Source organism: Microcaecilia unicolor, chromosome 2 (genome assembly GCF_901765095.1).
Source record: "Microcaecilia unicolor chromosome 2, aMicUni1.1, whole genome shotgun sequence".
Classification (NCBI taxonomy): Eukaryota; Metazoa; Chordata; class Amphibia; order Gymnophiona; family Siphonopidae; genus Microcaecilia; species Microcaecilia unicolor.
Window position 1 is genome coordinate 404,113,791 of NC_044032.1, and position 13,877 is coordinate 404,127,667.

Genomic DNA, 13,877 nt, shown 5'->3' on the forward strand with positions numbered 1-13,877 from the left:
TACTTTCAGACTTCTCACCCAATCATTGCTTTTACCTCACACAGATTATTGTAATTCTGTATTGTGGGAATATCTGAGGGGCTCTACAAGAGATTGCAAATTTATCAGAATACAACAATGAGACTGATTTGTCAAGTCTCAAAATATGAGTCTGCTTCGCGGATACTGTGAAAACTTCACTGGTTGCCTGACAAGGCTCAGGTTATATTTAAATTATGCACATTTTCAATTTTAAATGAATTAGCTCCCGAGTATGTATCTGATTTGGTAGTCCCTTCTCAGAAAAATGGTGTGTCTTCTAATAGACTGGAATTACTATTACAATACCCCAGATCAGTTTGTAGTACCTGTAATTAAAATTACAAACGCTCAGGTCTAGGTGGTATATAAATGCTTAAATAATAATGGTTTCTTTTCATGTCAGTCTGTCAAGCACTGGAATGTTTGACCTTTAAATATTCAAGTATTGACAATGTAGGGCTATTTCCCTGTGAGCCTCACTCTGCTGATCTCTGCCTGTGTATACAACTATGTCAAGATGGAGTCTGTGAACTAAGACCCTGCACTTCAGTGACCAAGCAGATTCAACTTTCTGTTTGTACCAGAGCTCTGCTTGTGGTAAATAACTGGCAGGTCTGAAAAAAAACTCAAGGATATGCAGTGGGCTACCTGACCCTTGCACCTCCCTGATGAGCTACAGGGGGTAAAGGCCATGGTGCCAGCGAGTCTGATGAGAGACAGGAATGCATACCACAATGTAACAACTGGAAGATCAAAAAAAGGTTTTCTTGCTCAGGGAAGGAGCTGGACAAGATCCTGATTGGTTGCTGTCTGGTCACCTGGGAATCAGGGGCCAGAGAAGTTCAGAGAGACAGACAGAAGAAGGAAGAAAAGAAGAAAGGGAGAATTTGTCTGGTTCTACTGGAAGAAGGGTAGCTGAAAAGAAGACCAGCGAGACCTGAAGTGGTCCACAACCTTGTGAACTGACCATCTGAAGAAAGTACCTGTTGGTTCAGCTCTACCGGCCAGAGAGACTGTAATCCTGCATGCTGCAGAACCTGTGTTGTTTCCTGAGACGGGGACTCGCTGTGGAAAACAGCTGAAGTCTAAAGGGGAAAACCTGTGTCCACTTCATCTGAGAGACCACCTAGAGTCGGCTCGGTGAGGATTGCAGAGATTTATTTCCTATAGTCGGGGATTAGCTAGTGGGTTCTTACCTAAGCAAAGGCGGGTTAGTCAGAACTTTGTGATCAGGAAGATGTGCTGCTAACTGTATTACTTCATGACCTAGTCAGTATTACTAATTGGGATTGTGTAATAATCTAGTAACCAGTGATATCAGTGTTTTAGTTAGACAATACATTCTACAGTTGCTTATCAGCATAAGGGAGCTACAATTGTACAGCTGAGCTGTAGTGTAGGGTGTATTATATTATTTTCTTACCTATATAATAAATTAATATATTTCACAGCAGTGACTTTTACTTTTATTCCAGTTCTCTCTAACAGAAGAAAAGTTCTGGTGTAGGTCCAGAACAGCCAGGTTCCTTTATAATATATAACCCCTGGACAGAGCTAGGAAGTTGGTTTAGCCAGACTCCTGTAAACGGAACCTGGGAATTACTCATTGGGTAGCTTTGCCCAGAAGAGTTATTCATCCTATAAATGCTTACAACAACCTAAAAGTTTTAAGAAAACTCTTAAAACGTACCTTTTTAAACAATTTAATTGGTAATGAAATGTACTTTATTAAATAGAAATGTATTCTACTTGTAGATCTTTGGGAACGCTCAGTGACAATCTTTTGTAAACCGCAAGAAGCTCCATTGGGATTTTGTAGAATAAGTGTCTCATGTAAATGTAAATAGTGCCACTGAATATACCTGGTTAGCGCTGAAGCCATAATCAGCTATTTTGTGAGGAGTCTTGGGTGGAGTCAGTACTTAACAAGATAAGGTAAATGCAAATATAGGACCACACAAAACACAGTCCTATCCTTATGTTACTATGTAATTACCTTAACCAGTCAAGTGCTGAACATTGCACTTAACCAGATAAGTTTTATCAAGCTGCATATGCTCGAATATTCAATGTTGGTGCTCACATATAGCCGGGCAAAGAATATTAATGTCGACGGCAGTTGGCAAAACATCCACTGCTGCTGGCTGAAATATCAGGCCCTTGATTTCCTTGAATATTTAGAAATTTCCTTTCAAGATGTTGAATTTTGTAGTTACGTTGTAAAAATTGCACAAACTTTAAAAAAAAGAAAAAAGTATCACGATCTAAAACTGAAGACGGTGGCTTTATTGACCTGCCGAGCTCTGTATTTTGCTTCTCTTTTTAATAGGCAGGAAGAAAAGACGACGACCCCAAAGAGCTGAAGGTACTACCCCTTTGGCTCCAGTGGTGAGTCCATTGGACAATTTTGTTATCAGGGCCTGGATATGATTCAAGCTCCACTGGCCAGCCACTGGATTAGCACTGCAAAATGGAGTCTGTCTCCCCAGGCCTTCAATCTCATACGTAGTCTCCTGAGGCACACAGACAACACCACCTTTAAAGGGGACTATGTTTTGAAGCTGTGAGAACTGGTCAGGATGAATCATAGTATGTAGATTTTGAACACGAGCACAAGTTATCCTCAAGGGAAGTAAACCTTATATGTATTTTCTGAATTTCAAAATACTGTTATTCGAATATTAATGATATTATAATGTGAAATTACATATTTAGGTAGGGCTCTTATATTTCTGCTTTGCAGGTGTCTGAGCACATGGTTCAGTAGATCTCCTTATGGTTATAAAACAGCACAGCTGTATATCTCCTTATCCTTTAGCATTGTATTATGCAGTGTGCTATAAGTATTGAAGAGCTATTGTCATAAATGAGTATAAGAAAAGTAATTTTCAATGCATATTTAAGAATATATGTTGGCACACGGGTTTTGGGGGTAAAACTAATGACTATCAGCACAGCCGTGGTAGGCATTGTTGTATGTACATACACGATTTAAGGAAGCGGAACATTTAATGTACTATGATGGTTCCATCTGTGACACTGCCACATATTCCTTTGAGGATATAATGGTTGGAATGGGTACGGACTGAGCACATTATTACCATTATCACTTTGAGTGGTTAATTTCATTAATTTTGTAATTGGAACTATACAGTGGTGTATATTGAATGGTCTGTTACAAATGTTTATAAATATTTTAAAACATTCAATAAAAACTTAAAGTACAAAAAAAATTTTTGTAATTGGGTAAGGACTGAGTTATAGTATTGATACAGAAGGTAGACTCGGGTAGTTATTTGAGGTTTTCTTCCAGAAATTTATTTAAACGATTATAGAGGTGCTAGTTCCAAGCAATTATTCTAGGACTGGGTGGAGAGGGAGATCTTTTAGTACCAAATATGCAGTCAGACCAAATAACTGGCAGAAAGATACAATATTTCCCATTTTACTGGGCGCCAAAGGCTTGATGAAAAGAATTTTCAAGCACATCTGGATAGGTTGTCTATGAACTCCAGAAGGAAGGTCTCTGGCATGACACAAATAATATGGAGAGCATTAGCAGTGAAGTTGAGACTTATATTCCACATACACTGGTTTGGCGCATGGTCCATCACTGTCATAGTATGCACAAAACTAACCCATTTGGAGATCTTGTCCCCAATTGAAATATAGAAGTCAGGAACTTGCAGTAGGAGGGGGGTGGCTTTGGGGAATAGCGCAGCTTGTGAACAGGTAGGGAGAAAGTCTGAAAGAAGCAACTGCCCCAATTATTCCCCACATCTCCTCCCACCCTACACACCCTTGATTGTCCAAAAGGACCCACAATATCCAAAACTACCTATCCACTTTGAAATACCACCCCCCCAAAGCTATCCCATCTACCACCAAATCATCCCCAATTACCCTACTTCCACACCTCCAAAAACTACTCCCATACGATTACTCCCCATCGCTATAAACAGTCTCCCCTTCCCCTCTAAGTCAGACAACACAACTACGCACAGAGGGGGTTAGAAAGAATTCCATTCCATGCTGCTCATACTTTCCCCACTTGTTTTAAGTAAGGCAGATGACCCATTCTTTCATTGATACCTAAGATTGGAGCTTTGAGAATAATGTGCCACCCACCAAATCTCACTTAATTATCTATGCCCTGAGGACACCAGTGCTAGCTGGGTTTATAGCACATCCATACTGAGCACATATGAGATAAATAAACATATACCAAGTTGCTAGTATACGCAGGTTTTTCTCACGCATATTCATCAAGGAAATACTGAAACCCTGACTGGCAGTGAAGTTCCCAGGGTATGTTTGAAAAGCCCTATATACTAAAGTTTATTTTTCCTATCTTGGCCCCCCTATGTTAGTAGTCTGGTAGCAGTTCAAACAAGACTACAAAATACAATAAAAATAGAAATGTGAAGGTTTGGGAAATATTTAAAATATACTATGGAGCTCATTTTCAAAGCACTTACAAAGTTCCATAGGATTCTATGTAACTTAGTAAGTCTAAGTGCTCTGAAAATACAGCTCCACATTTCTCTCAAAATGGAAGCTAAGAGGTTCTCTTAAGTTCATGTTAGTGTGATAAATACTGTTTTCACGCCAGCCTAATGCACCAGTGACCAGAGACTCCTTTCAGACTTAATGCTGCCTGTCATACTAAATATTGGTGAAATAGTTCTAATTAATCTTATAGCTTGGATACATTAGTGTGGCTGCTCTTGAACTAAACGTTGGCTTATAATTTTCCTATGAATGAGGTACATTTCTGTATATCTGTCGTAGCACTGACAAACCCAAAGTAATATCAATTTTATGTCAGATGCATATGGTATCTTGTTTCAATAGCCAAACTACTTATGACTAATGGACTATATATTACAAAACTAAAAAAGAAACGTGCCCAATTTGGGAACTAAAATTTTAATGAGAATTTCGTAATTGCACAGAAACCTTGTAAGAGCATTGTGAATTACTAGCACAATTACCATGGCAACACTACATGTTCTTTCCTTGGGCCTAGCCTTGTATTATGCCACTGCCATGCAGTTTTTAGCTGGAGAGAAGTCTACTTGTGAGTAATTAAATCAAAAATACAAATCCTTTTCTATTCTGAGCTCGGGGCAAGTTACACAATTACCTTGTTCCTGTGGCTTTACACCTAAATTTCACCTGAGACAATGAAAGGTGACATGCCCAAGGTCATACAAAGCAGGAATAGAACCCAGGTTCCCTGTTTTAAGCCAATTCTAACCACTAGGCTGCTACTCCACAATCAAGTGCAAAGCTTTGGAATAATAGCTATGGTCTTAAACCATCAATGGCATATTAAATTTGACCTTGAGCAGATCCCAAATTTGCATCAGATCAGGCATTTCTCCACCCTTCATATTTTATTCCCGACTCTGCAATAAATGGTTTAATGCAGTTTTGTTTCTATGCCATTGTGTGCTGCACATTTCCTGTTATTTCAGTATGCCTTTCACTGTGGTGCAGCAACAGCAGACACCACATCAAATAGCATAATGAACATTTCAACACATTTAAGGCCTGTTTATTAAAGCTCTTCACCATTCTGTGTCTATAGGAAAAACTGGGTGTGAGGACTAGACTATTGTTAATACTACTTGCATTTGCCTTAGACAAAGACAAATTAATTTTCAATCATCTCTACTAAAAGATACACACCCTATGACATCACTACAATATGAAAAGACTAAACAACTTAGGATAAAGTTCACTGTCTTTCTTTGTTTTACTGTTGCATGCCCAGCTGCCATAATGAGATGTGCTGCCTGTGATACCTGTGTATCACTTTAAAATTTTGAGAAAAAAAAAAAAAAGAAACCTAACCAGAAGTTCCAGCAGACTGTATATCAAATGAGTGTAAATGTGACTTGCAGGATAAGTACACACAAGCACCCAGGATCATGTGTACCTTTCCACTACAAAGACTGCTGCTGAACAGAAATACCTTCTGATGGTGGAGCATAACCAAGTACCTGTGCTGTGTGTATAAACACTAGAACAAAATAAATATTCTTGTTTCTTCCAAAAGAGTGCTGATGGCTTTACTTGCACTTTTTAAATAATTGCACATTGCGAATAACCTTTTTAAAGATAAGGCTCAGAAGGATGTGTTTGCAAACGCTAACATCCATATTATGGACGAAGTTAAACAAAGGAAACGAAAAATAAATAGAATCAAACGTGTTGCCATCATGCCCGACATTTTACGTCATGCGAAAAAAGCGAAACCTCAAAGGAGATGCTGTGTGAATAGGGTTGAAAAAGAAAGCTTTTTCATGCAGGCGAGAGTTCTTCACCGTAAAAGTGGTAGACGTGACGAAAAAATATTTATATTAAAAAAAAATTGTTTTGGGCTTTAACTTAAGGAAAAAAAATATTAGGCATAAACTTCCGGGGCACGCAAAAATAAACAGAGGAAGAGAGTGGAGAGAGACCGGTGCGTGTGAAGAATAGGCCGTGCTGGAAGGGGAAGAAGCTTCACAGTTCACACTCTCCCCCCCACCTACCCCAGAAAGGCAGCGGCTGCCGGGGGTGCGGCAACTCCCAGTTAATGTTAACCAGGGGCCAGACAAAGGCTTTACTTTACACCAGGTCGGGGGGGGGGGGGGGGGGAAATGGGGCAGGCCAGAAGACATACACACAACGCCACATCTACCAAGAGAGACAAGGAATACTGTACACAAAGAGCGACCCCCACCCCCACCAATATCTCAGCTACACTCACCTAAACCACCCGGTCAGAGGCAGCCGATCCGGCGCAGAGGAGAGCCCTGGCAGGCCGAGGGAGGCGACGGCTTCCAGCACCGCCCGCGCGCTTCTGTACGTATAAATAAGCTTGGACGTATTTGGAGCGTGCAAATATGATCTATATATCTATGTGGATATATAAAAGTTATAACTATATATATCGAAAAAAAAAAAGCTTGCGTGTGTATTCACAGTCCTTGTGGCGGAAGCGGGCCGCGCTTTGGGTACATATGACAGCGGGACGCCGCTGCTACTGCCGTTCACGCGCTGGCTGTTCCCTGCCGGGTGGAAGGACGCTCGCGACACGCACACAGGCTGATGCGCCGCTGTTAAAAGGCGCTGGCGCACTAAGACCTCAGCCTTTCTTATTGTCTCGCTCCCCCGCCCCCTTTCCTTTCCCCTGCGTTCGAGTTTCGGAGAACCCCGTCTGCCTCTGCAACCAATCCCGAACAACAAGACGGTCGCAGCGCCGGTGATGTCAGAGGGATGCCTTAGTTCCCGCCGACCTTCACTGGGTCGGTCGCCTTTTTGGTTCTGCTGTGCTTTCTACAGGTCGTCTCGATTTTTGACGTCATTACCTCTGCGTGCAGCGCCTCGATTGGCAGCTCTGGCCCTGGGAGTGGGGAATGGATAAGCTGCAAATGGCTAGACAGGTGATGTGGCCAAAGCTGCATTTTCCAGGACTAAGTCTTCTCTGGCACTTCTGATGTTTTCCTATTATACTCCTATATGACTTAGTTCTATTTATATTATCATTCATAAATTCAAGGTGAGGAGATGTTGAAAGAAAAACTGAGCTTCCTATTAAATACCAAGAACGCTCTCCGGCCACATATCTGAGACATGAAAGTCTGATGCATTTCATTCAACTTGTATGCTTAAATTTGTGTTGAGGGTATTTTTTTAAATGTGTTACAGTCACAGAAAGCCTGAGAACATGCTGTCACTGGTGATTTCTGAGACACCATGTCACAACATACAGCTGACCTCAACACGATGAGCTTCCTACTTCTCATGCAGTGAGGAGCTGGTATGACTGTAGGGATTAGTGAATGGGGCTCCCAAACTACAGCCCACAGATCCATTTACTCCTGCCTCCTTGGTACTCCTCAGGCCAAACCTCTGGCAGGTGTTACCACTACCTCTCTCCATACCCCACCTCCATTCTCCAGCATCTCCCCTCCCTGTAGTCCTTCTTAAAACTTGCCTTTATCAATAAAGATATTGAGATGAAGTCAGAGAAGGTTGCCAACATCAAGAAAGAAGTGTTCCTGTTTAGAGATTGGCAAACTTTCACTTTGGCTGACCTCCCTCTTCCTGAGTTGTTTACCCACCTCCCTGCATACAAGGTGGCCCGGGAAGAGAGAGGTCAGACTACATAAGAGTGAAATTTGATGCCATTTCAACAATGGTAGAGCTTTTTGGAGATTCCCAGGCCAGCAACACTTTCATCACTTTAATGCCTGAATTGGCTTGAGGCTGATGTGTCACATACTGGACCCTCAACAACATGGATCATATATCATAGGATCAACAAGGCATTAAAACTGTGGTACTAGCCAGCTTGGCTCCTGATCACCAGAAGATGATATGTGTTGAGACTTCAGGACAACTTCTTCCCAGAAGCAGCCTGTTGGGGATGCAGGGCCATGTACAGATATTCATGCTGGGCCTCATTTACATAAGTTAGTAGGATGCATGGGGGCATATGTGAAAGACACCACTGTCACTTAGCAGTAGAGCTGGCTTTGCTTCCATTTTGTACAAATAGCCAATTTGGAACATTTTTAGTGGAGACTGGCGATACTACACTCTTCACTGATGTTTTTTTGCAACCAGAGGTTCATCCGCACAGCTTGGTAATAATTGTTTTTGGGAAACCAGGTTCAGTTCCCACTTCAGTTCTTTGTGACCCTGAGCAAGTCACTCAACCCTTCATTCCTTGTCATATAAATCTGGAAACTGATGGGTTGTGTCTGTCTACCAGCAGGTGGAGATAAAGAGCACAATTGAGCGCTGTCTAATATAATGGTGAGGCTTCAGTTCAATCAGTATTTGCCCAATATTTAAAACTATTTAACCAGCCAGGAACCATTCCTGGCCAGTTCAATGGCACTTAACCAGCTATCCGAAAATATTCAGCAGGAGATCGCTAGTTATCTTCCGCTGAATAGTGCTTAGCGGATAACCAGTTATATCAATTACAATTCAAAACTTACAAATTTAAAAGAAATATGGACATTCATATCTTAATAAATCATAGAAAAAATAGTAATATGACACTGCTTAGAAGAAATTAAAATCATTAAGCAAATGTTGTAAAATGGGGAGTCGTCAGAATACACATACATAATATGATAACACTACACCACAATATGTAGGCTTATCTCTAATCTTTCAAAAAGGTGGTAAACAAATCCTAATAAATAAATAATAAGCACTTCCGAACAACAGCAATAATATGAATTTAAAAGAAATCAGGAGTACTATGGCTGTCCTCTAGTACTGTATTCCTCAACTATAACACAAGAAATTAATAATCCTAAAGAATAAAATAAATACATATATCTAGTGCTGTCATAAGTACATATATATATAAAACATGGTAATACTGTAACATAGTCATAAAAGTAAAACTAAAAACTTAATATGATTATATACATATCTCTCTATATAAAAGGCAACCCCAACGTTCTGAAGCCTCCACGGAAGTTGAGGCGCCCGAGATATCCGGTGTGCCCTGGAGTGTCTGCACCGCCCTCGTGTCAAAACGTCATGACGTCGAGGGCGGAGCTATGACACTCGAGGCCCGAAACCGAAACGCCACAGCGAACTAACAAGGCAAGTAGCTCCGAGGGACGGAGGGAGGGGGCCCCTTGCTAGCGCCCGTTTCATAGCCCTCAGAAACAGGCATTTTTTCCTAGTGTGTGTATAAATGAACCAGTCACAGACACTGAACTCAGAATAAAAGGAGTGAATAAAACAAATGTAATCATGAAGACACCAGAGGATAGCTCTGTTAAAAGCTACTGTTAATAAGTCAATCAAGCATATCCACACAAATATTGATAAAAATAGCACAATCTCAACACAAAAATTCAGATCAGTGTTCACAAAAGAGTACCATAGTATTCAAGCTATATTGGCACAGATCATAGTTAAAAGATTCTAAGTAGTAATCACAAGACAGCACTGCAGACTAGTGCTTCTCATATTGCATTTAAAAGTCTGAAAAAAATATTACCAAGGGCCCTGTTTACTAAGCCATGTTGTAGGCGTCCTAACTTTTTAGTGCACGCTAATGATAGAGACACTCATATTCCTATGGATGTCTCTAGTGTTAGCACATGCTCATTTTTAGCATGCGCTAAAACGTTTGTGTGCCTACAGCGCGGCTTAGTAAACAGAGCTCTAAAAATGTGTCATGTCCCCTACCTCAACACAAGCGGTGTCCTTGAGCTGCGCAGGGTCCCTTCGACACGCACACTTGACTGGCACTGCCCTGAGCCATGTGTGTGTAGTCCTTCTCTGGGTTTATTCAGAGAGAGTGGTGGTTGCAGGCTCCTTAATTGCTTTGCTTTCATGCACCTGTGTCTGCTCTCTGCTGCCTGGCTTCCAGGCTCCTTAATTGCTTTGCTTCCACACACCTGTGTCTGCTCTCCCTCTGCCTGACTTCCCTTACTTCTCTCTTATTGGCCTTCCAGTTCCTCCTTCCCCTGCTCTTGTCCTATGGCTGTGCTCCTTCTCCCTGCTGGTTCCTGCTGATGTCAGACGCCAGCACTTTATCAACTGAGCTCTTCTTTGGATTCTGTGCTTCGGCTTCTACTTGGGTAGGTGTTACTTGCTCTGTAGTTTGCTTCTTATCTACTTGTCCCGCGTTGCTGACTTTGCCTATACTTGGATTACTCTCTTGCCTGCTGCCTGCCTATTGACTTTGCCTGCTTCGGGATTAGTTTCCTTTCTGCTGACCTCCTGGCCAAATCCCTTGGCGCCCTTTTCTCGTCTCTCCACTTAAGTCCTGCCGGGTATACATATAAAATATCACATACCATGTAAAATTAGTTTATCTTGTTGGGCAGACTAGATGGACCTTTCAGGTCTTTATCGGCCATCATTTACTTTGTTACTATGTTTATCTGCATTCAGGATTCATTTGTGTTTAGTAATCCATACAGATACTATGTCTAAACACTCTTGAAAATTAGATAAATCAGGAGAAGAGACAATTGTTTGCTAGCAGTAGAATGCCATCCACAGAACAAGAAACACTGATTCCATACACTTCTTCACCCAGCACAGAGGATTGGTTTGCTGTATGGAGGGATTCCTTCAACAGATTTTGCACACACCCCTTTTATTTTTACTTGTCATACATTTGTCTTTCCTATTGCTTTTTCATATATGGGCTTTATAGAACAGTTCTATCCTGATGTAACTGCCCTAAATTCACCAGCATTCCAAGCCTCCCAACCTCTAGTTCCCTTCCTACATGTTAGAGTTGGGTCCACTTAAAGGGAATAACAGGGACCAGGGTAGTGTATCTTCGACTATAACAGTTTCCTTTCACTTCAGATTGAGCTCTCTACTACTGCAAAACTGCCAGGATTTGAAGCATAAGTGGACATTGGACATCAGGTGGAGGAGGAAGCAGGAGGGATACTAGGTGGAGAAGATGGCAAGACAGAAGCAGAGTCCAAGGAAAGGCAGAAGTCAGGCAGCAAGCTTAGGTTCATTAGCAATAGATTAGGCAAACCAAATTCCAAGGATCAACAGGGACCATTATTATTATTATTTGTTGCATTTGTATCCCACATTTTCCCACCTCTTTGCAGGCTCAATGTGGCTTACATAGTACCGTAATCAGCGTTACAGATTCCGGTGTGAACAAATAAAAGTTGCAAGTAATATCAAGGTGATATGGTAGAGTGAGATACATGTATGGTAAAAGACAATTGGGGAGAACTTAGTGAGGAAAAGGAAGAGTTAGGATATGTCCGTTACGATCTTTGGTTACGTTGTGTCGCAAATGTCCAGGTTTTTTTATGTTGGGTCGGTGGGGTATGCCCTTCTGAACAGTTCTGGTTTTAGTGCTTTCTGAAAATTCATGTGGTTGAGAGTGTGGTTTTTACTGCTTTTTGGTAGTGCGTTTCACAATTGTGCGCTCAGGTAGGAAAAGCTGGATGCATAGGTGGATTTGTACTTGAGTCCTTTGCTGTTTGGGTAGTGGAGGTTTAGGTATGATCATGCTGATTTTATGGTGTTTCTGAGTGGTAGGTCAATGAGGTCTGTCATGTATCCCGGCGCCTCGCTGTAGATGATTTTGTGAACTGTCATGCAGATTTTGAATGCGATACATTCCTTAATTGGAAGCCAATGCAGTTTTTTTTTTTGAGTACTTTGGCGCTGTCAAAACGCGTTTTTCCGTATATAAGCCATGGTGCTGTGTTTTGGGCGGTTTGAAGCTTCTTTATGATTTGTTCCTTGCATCCTGCATAGATTCCGTTACAATAGTCTGCGTGGCTTAGTATCATTGACTGTGCCAGGTTGCAAAATATTTCCCTCGGGAAGAATGGTTTCACACGTTTTAGTTTCCACATTGAAAGGAACATTTTCTTTATGGTGAGTTTAGCTTGGGACTCTAGTTGAAGGTTTCGGTCGATTGTTACTCCGAGAATTTTCAGGCTGTCTGAAATAGGGAGGGTGTATCCTGGGATGTTAATGTTTGTGGGTTTGCATGTGTTGTATTGGAATGAGATGATGAGACAGTGTGTTTTTTCTGTGTTGAGTTTTAATTGGAATGCGTTCGCCCAAGAGTTCATGATGTTTAAGCTGAGCTTGATTTTATCAGTGATTTCTGCTAAATCATGCTTGTAGGGGATATATGGAGGCTCATTTTCAAAGCACTTAGCCTCCCAAAGTTCCATAGAAACCTATGGAACTTAGTCTCCCAAAGTGCTTTGAAAATATGCCTCATAGTGTGACGTCATCAGCGTAAATGAATGGATTAAGGCCTTGTGTGAATAAGGCTTTGGCTAATGGAACCATCATGAGGTTTAAAAGGATTGGTGATAGTGGTGATCCTTGTGGTACTCCGCAGTCTGGTTTCCAGGGTGACGATATGTTGGTGCTTGATTTCACTTGTTGTGTTCTGGTGGTTAGAAAGCCCTTAATCCAGTTGAGAGTGTTACCACCAATTCCGAAATAGTCTAGAAGTCTTAGCAATATGTTATGGTTAACCATATCGAACGCACTGGACATGTCAAATTGAAGGAGGAGAATGCTTTTGCCTATTGCTATCTCCTGCTTGAATTTGGATAGGAGAGTGAGTAGTACTGTTTCAGTGCTATGTTGGGGTCGGAATCCCGAGGACAGAGAAAAAAAAAATATATATAGGGCGCCAATCAATAGAAATCTTCTACAAGAGCCAGTCAGCACGATAAATCTAGGAAGGGACCAGACAGGTGGCTCTGCCTCAAAAGGTTGAGACAGACAGTAATATAAAAGCAGGAAGAGGCCCAAGCTTACCTTCTATGAGGTGTGTGATACTACACCTGGAAGACCTGCCTTCAGAGCTGTCATAAAATCATCTCTTCATAGATAGGGGTGATCCAGGTGATTGTATGTCAGCCCTAGCACTACATGAGCTAGGCAGATGCCTAAGGAAGCCTGAATTTTAGAGGTGGCACTCAGCAGGGAGAAACTGTTAGGTAAAGTGTCCTTACTTAGTTCTGCACTGGGCAGAGGCAGCTGAGCCAGCCGCCTCAGTCTAGAATGGTATGGGGGCTGGTCACCAGACATACTATCCAGAGAGCCCATCTTTCAACAACTATGGGCAGACAGACCATCCCCCAACCAGTGATGAGGCCAAGCAATCCTCTGTAGCAGTGCCACCAACTCTGCTCTCCTGCCAGGCTCCTCCTTTAGTGGAATTACATCATTCCACATAGCCAGCATGCCAGAGTGAATAGCCATGGATGAGAGCTGGGCAGCAGGTATGGCATAGCTTGGGTGGGCGGGAGGAGGCCAGAGGTAGCAGCAACAGCAAACTAGCAGAAGGAGGTAAAGGAGACTAA

General features: G+C 41.8%; 1 protein-coding gene across 2 annotated transcripts in view; it reads right to left on the reverse strand.

Annotated features, from left to right (window-relative positions):
* G3BP2 (G3BP stress granule assembly factor 2) overlaps nucleotides 1–7,238 on the reverse strand; it is a 111,395-nt gene extending 104,157 nt beyond the window's left edge. For both annotated transcript variants that reach the window (XM_030190657.1, XM_030190656.1), the window contains exon 1: nucleotides 6,782–7,238. The gene's annotated coding sequence lies outside the window, so the exon portion shown is untranslated. The remainder of the gene's footprint in view (nucleotides 1–6,781) is intronic.
* Between the last annotated feature and the right edge of the window lie 6,639 nt (nucleotides 7,239–13,877).